The following is a 6881-nucleotide window of genomic DNA, read 5'->3' as shown; positions in this document are numbered from 1 at the left end:
CATTAAACAACTGCACTTGAGTAGTGAGGGTAGGAGTGGGCCACTCCAGAACGGGAAGTTGTCATTGGCAGTAAGGAGGGAGTTGAATGAAAAACAGGAATTTGAAGACCAAGTCCCTCTGACTCTAAAGCCTGTGCCATTCCTCACCTTGCTCTTAGAGCCTGGCACATAGTAGATACCAGTCAACACAGTTTAAATAAATTAATTAACACCATAGCTTCTTTCTGGAAAGTTCTTTCATTCCATATCTGGGGAAATTGTGCCCTATCCCTCAAGACCCAGACCAAATGCAGCCTCCTCCATGTAGCCTTCCCTGATTCCATGCCTTCTTTTAACCCCAACAGTTGCAACCTCTTCTATAACTAGGGGGTGAGTAGGGGAAGACTATGGAAAGGCATTAGTGCTGGAAGTGCAGAGGAATGCCCTTCTAGGATGGGACAGAGCAGGACTGCAGAAGAACTCTGAGTTATAAAGATGGAGATTTTTGCTCTTGAGTTTATCCATTGGAGTTAAGGTTGATACAGGGGATTTTAGGTTGTTAAATCCATGACATGATAAACCACACTGAACCCTACCTTGGGGAAATGCTTGGAAATTGTTATTTTTAACAAGCAGTTCTGGTGATTGATATAATCGGCATATTCCAGAAACTGTGCTAATCTAACCCTCTCAATTTACAGAGAGGAAACTGAAGCCCAGAAAATGTAACTGACTTAATCTAAGGTCACACAGCCAGTTGCTGACATAACCAGGACAATGATTAATCAATTATATCTCCTCTGATATAGCCTTATATTAAATTCTCTATGGACAATGCTGTGTCTCAAACATACTAGCCATTCAACAAATACCTATATGAATGAATGAATAAGATTAGCACTTGTCATCTGCCAGGATTCAAGGGAATGGATGCTAGATGGGTAAATTCTGATAGAAAAAAAAAGTAAGTGAAAAATTGTTCTGGAACAAGAGACAGTGAGCAGCTAAGTAAATAAGGCAGAAGGCACAGGGGAAAATGTAGCACTGTATAGTCCTTCAGAATCCTCAAACTTTGAATATGAGAATAGAAATGACATTCAGAAGGTATTCTGAATAATAGTAAGCAGGCTATATAAGTTTGGAGTTTGAGAGATCAAAGTCTTGCCTGGAAATATAGATTTGGAAGTGATCAACATATATGTTGAATTTGAAGCTAAGGGACAAGGTGGGACCACTCAGGAAGAGTTGTTGATGAGGTAGAGATGAGGGCAGACACTGAAGGGACAGCTGTTTAAGGAACAGATGCAGGAAGAAGAGTCTACAAAGCAGGCAGAGGAAAAGCAGCAAGAGGGGTAGAAGATAAACAAGGAACAAAATAGAATCAACAATTGCTCTGCCTCTAAACCCCTCTTTGATCTTAATCATGTCAATTTCTTCTCTAGACCTAAAGGTCCATGTTCATCATCACTCGGAGGCCCCTTATAAGAATGTCAGAGCTGGGCCTTTAGAGATTACTTATGCCAGGGTATTTCAAACTTGAAACTACTGACTTTTAGGGCAGCACCATTCATTGCGTATGGGGCCGTCCTGTGTATTGCAGAATGTTTAGCAATATCCCTGGCCTCTACCTATTAGATGTCAGTAGCAACTTTCCCCTCAAGTCATGACAGCAACAACAAAAAAATAACTCTAGATATTGCCAAATGTCCTCTAGGGGGACAAATGACCTCCAGTTGATAACCACTGATCTACACAATCCTCCCAACTCTGAATACCAAGTGGTGATTAACCCCAGGCAGATGCTTAGAAGGATCTAGAACTCAGGAGAGAAATCTGGACAGAAGTACCTATTTGGCAGTTTATCAGCATATGGTGGTAGCTGAAGCCATGAACATGGATGGGATCACCCATGGAGATCATAAGAGAAGAGGACCTAGGAAAGAACCCTAGACAGCACTGACATTTGGGGAAAGCTGAGAAGAGAATTCAGAGAATTATCTTCTATTAATAATAATAATTCTACTAATGCTACTACTATCATTTACTAGCACTCACCATGTGCTAATAACTCTGCTAAGTGCTTTATAAATATCATCTCATTTAATACCGAACAAAACTTTATGAAGTAGGCATCATCATTCCCATTTTCCTGAGAAGGAAACTGAGGCCCAAATACATGAAGATAACCAGTTTATCCTGCTAGTCTGCGGCCTAGCCAGGATTCAAACTTGGATTTGTCTGCCTTTGCAGTTCCCATGCTTGCTGCCAAGAAACCTAGGAAAGAGTGGGGTACTGGGAACCAACGGATGAAGGAATATAAAGAATAATAGAGCAATTGATAGTATAGTATCAAATCCAGTCCAACAGTTCGCTCAGGTCAGATAAATACAGAAAAACATCCAGTAGATCAGTAACAAGGATGTCATGGGTGTCCTTGGTGAGGACAGTTTCAGTGGGTGGTGGGAGCTCAGGCTAGATTGCAGACAATTGAGGAGAGAAAGGGGAGGAAAGAAGTGGAAACAGTGAATGGAGACTATTGAAAAGTTTGGATTTGAAGTGAAAGAGAGATAAGGTGGTAGCACAAGAAGGGCATAATCTAGTATCTAAGAAGGCTAGTTTTTTTCTTATTACAAAAGTTACATGTTTAATGCAGAAGATTTAGAAGATATTGGTTAATAAAAGGTATCCCACAAACCAGAAATAATCAAGGGAAACATTTTGGCAATTATCTTTACGGGCCATTATTGTCCTATAAAAACAATGCACACATTTTACAAAAATTTATTAAAGCATAGACCCTGTTTGTAACTTACTTTTCAATTAAAATGCATTATAAACACTTTGCCCTATTAATAAATGTGCTGTGTAAGCAACATTCTAATATCTACATGGTATTCTTACAGGCCATATTGAAACATCATTTCTTTCCTTGTCAGCATCTACCCTCTTCTGTCTTCCTTTCCCATCCCTCCCCTTCCCTTTCCTCCCTTCCACCCCTACACAAGCTATTGTGCATTGGAAGTATAATTAATTCTGTCAAAATAGACTTAATAACAAATGAAAATATCAGAGAAACACTTGTGTGAAAATATATTTGTCTTTTTTTATTTTTTTTTGAGACAGGGTCTCAAAGTGCATTTGAGGTGAGGTCTCCAGCACTCCGGGCTGGAGTGCAATGATGCTATCTCAGCTCACTGCAACCTCTGCCTCCAGGGTTCAAGCGATTCTCCTACCTCAGCCTCCTGAGTAGGTGGGATTACAGACATGGGCCACCACGCCCAGCTAATTTTTGTAGAATTTGTCTTTTAAACTGAATGACACTTGAACATATTTGTACCTAGCAGGTGTGTGCGTGTGTGTGTGTGTGTGACACAGAGAGAGAGAGAAAGAGAGAGAGAGAGAGAGTGTAGAGACAAAGGTTGAAAATACAGCTGGGGGGGCAGGAAGGGAACGTTGTCAAATAATGGTTGAAGGTTTCTAAGAAGGAAGGAGGATACAGAGCATAGATGCCATGATTAACCTTAGATGCCTATAAGTTTGTGAAGGGTGTATCAGGTTGGGTGGCAAGAAGTTTAGGTTACTTCTGGACTCTATATTTATAGTTAAGTGGGAGTCCAGGTTATCTGCTGAGGGACAGGGGCAAAGGAACTTAGGAAAACAGGTGAAGGGCTTAAATAGCTTCTTGGGTGAAGGAGAGAGTGAGAGAATGTGCTAATAAAGGGCACATGGGTTCATAGCACTGTTGAAAACCCAATTGAGACTAAAGCCAAACCCTATACATAGAAGGTAGACATTTTGGTGTGATCTAGGTTCAGGATTCAGCTATTATACAAATACGATGAACGGACTAGGGGTAAGACCATTGAAAATATTGGTAAGATGGTTGTCTGGGCTGGAAATGAAAAAGACAGCTTATAAATTGCTTAGGAGATAATGGAGAGATTGAAGAATAAGAGAGTTAAATAAGCTAGAATAGCTGTAGTGACAATAAAGACATAAAAACTAAAGAGATAGAAGGATTTGGTCAGAGAAATAGAGCTCTTGCTACCAAAGACACAACTACAAGAGGCTACAAGGATCAAGACTGAAGCCACCTCATCTGGGACAAGTGCCATTCCAGAGCATACCAGTGCAGAAACTATAACTTCTGGGTTTACCACCATGTTAGTTCAAATAGGCAGAGACTATAGATGCTACACTGAGGAAACTCTGGCCATCAGGGCTAGTTTCCATTCTCCTATAACAGTCTGTTGAGGCTAAATCCACAGACTCCTGAAGAGTCTGTTGAAGCTAAATCCAATTGGTTATCACTTCTCCTACAACTGACATCTAGCCTCTATTCCACTATCATCCCTATAATGCCATGTACATCCTTACTCCTCATCCAGCACTCCATTCCTCTCCCAGCCCTAGAAATTGTTCTCTGTGCCATCTAGAACTGTCTCACTGTATCCAGCAAACCCTCCTATATCCTCAGCCTTGTTGTCAAGAGTTCCCTTCATCCCTGACCTTAAGTGAAACCTGGGCCATCACTGCAGCCCTTTGCAGTAGGGCTTTTCTTTTCTGTACTCAGAGCAAGATGAAGGGTAGGGTTGGTGTCCTCCTTGCCTCCATTTCTGCTTTCAGACCATTACCTTCCTATGCTCCTGAAATAAAAATGTAAACTATAAAACCCAAACCCGATGCTTTGAGTTCATTCAATTATATCCCTTCTTTCACTTCTAGTCATTCCTAGATTTACCTTTGGGCCACTCCTCTTCATTTATCAATGACTTTGGCCCCTGTTCACAGCCTTTCTTCCTACCTCAAGATCTGGCACTATCCTCAGTGATTTCAACATCCCCAAGGATAACCCATGCAACATCTCACTACTTAGTTATTTGAAATCCTTACCTCAAATGGCTTTTCTCTTTCACCTTAACCACACACACTGATAGTCATACCTGAGATTCTATTATTATCTGAAACCACTTCACTCCAGAATTACAAGTTAGTTTAAATCATGAATTGTGCCATCCAATACTCTAGCCACAACCTCCTATTCACAGATTTTCAACTACTAACACTATAATCATTCCTCAGCTCCTATAGTTTATGGATCCTTCTACTTCCTCTAGCCTACCAAGGATCTCCTTTTTTATTTCCCTCATTACTTAACTTAGATCCCATGCTTCATCATTTTGATAACACTCTTGACAGTACTCTAAGCTCCCTTGCCTTGAACTTGTTTCATAAAACTTCTATCTTGCTAAACACAATTCGGTGTGATATGGTTTGGCTCTGTGTCCCCACCCAAATCTCATCTTGTATCTCCCATAATTCCCAAGTGTTGTGAGAGGTACCCAGTGGGAGATAATTGAATCATGGGGGTGGGTCTTTCCTGCGCTGTTCTTATTATAGTGCGTAAGTCTCACAACATGTGATGGCTTTAAAAATGGGAATTTGCCTGCACAATCTCTTTCTTTGCCTGCCACCATCCACATAAGATGTGACTCGCTTCTCCTTGCCTTCCACTGTGATTATGAGGCTTCCCCAGCCACGTGGAACTGTGAGTTCTCCATTAAACCTCTTTCCTTTGTAAATTGCCCAGTCTCAGGTATGTCTTTATCAGCAGTGTGAAAACAGACTAATACACTGTGTTTTCGATACCTGCCCCTGAGCACTGCTAGAGAAATTCACAATAGGGCATACTGGTTTACAAGAAGTTTAAGATCATCAGTCTGAAATAGGTCACCAACACTGCTGGACAATAAATTTTCCAGAACAAATATTTCAAACTTTCTTTGTCTCGTCAAATCCCAGTTCTTCCTGACACACTTCCCCCTTCCCTCACATCCTCCTCTGCTCTCAGCAGTTCTTCCTACATCACAGAGAAAAATATCTGCTTCCATTCTCATCTTATTCTCTTCTGTTACACTAGAAAAACTGTTACTGACTGGGCACTGTGGCTCACTCCCAGGACTGTAATCCCAGGACTTTGGGAGGCTAAGGAGGGTGAATTGCTTGAGTCCAGGAGTTTGAGACCAGCCTGGGCAACATGGTGAAACACCATCTCAACAACAAAAAAAATACAACAAATTAGCTGAGTGTGGTGGCACACACCTACGGTCCCTGCTACTCAAGAGGCTGAGGTGGGAGGATCACCCGAGTCCAGGGAGGTTGAGGCTGCAGTGAGCTGTGATCGCACCGCTGCACTCCACCCTGGGCGACAGAGTAAGAGCATATCTCAATTACTGAAAAAAAAAAAAGAATAGAAAGGTTGTTACTATGTCTCTCCAATGGCAATCCCCCATGCATACTTTGGATCTTCTGTCTTTCAGGAGCCTTGCGCTATTGGTGGTCCTTTACCTTTCCTGTTTTTTATTTTTTATTTTTTATTTTTTTTTAACATTTTCTGCTCCATTAGATCTTTCCCAATAGGTTTAAATATGTTTATGTATCTCCACTAAAACAAAGGAAAACCAAAAGATTTACTGAACTCCACACATTACTCAAGTTACCCTCTCCCCTTCACAGCCAAACTTCTTAAAAGAATTGTGTCTTCCTAGTGTCTTACTTCCAGGCCTCCTGTTTACCCCTCAATTCACTACTTTTTCATATAATTTCAGTTTTAATTTTAGATTCAGGAGGTATATATGCAGGTTTGTTACACAGGTATATTGCATGATGCTGAGATTTGGGATACAAATGATCCCTTCTCCCAAGTAGTGATCATAGTACTCAATAGTTTTTCAAAATTTGCCAGCCTTCCTCCTTTCCCCTCCAGTAGTCCCTAGTTTCTATTGTTGCCATCTTTTGTAAGGGTGTGTGTGTGTGTGTGCGTGTATGCATGTGTGTGTGTGTGTTTAAGACAGGGTCTTATTCTGTCACCCAGGCTTGAGTGCAGTGGCGTGATCTCCGCT

This window comes from Macaca fascicularis, chromosome X (genome assembly GCF_037993035.2).
Source record: "Macaca fascicularis isolate 582-1 chromosome X, T2T-MFA8v1.1".
In the NCBI taxonomy this organism is placed as follows: Eukaryota; Metazoa; Chordata; class Mammalia; order Primates; family Cercopithecidae; genus Macaca; species Macaca fascicularis.
This window is presented reverse-complemented; position numbering follows the sequence as displayed.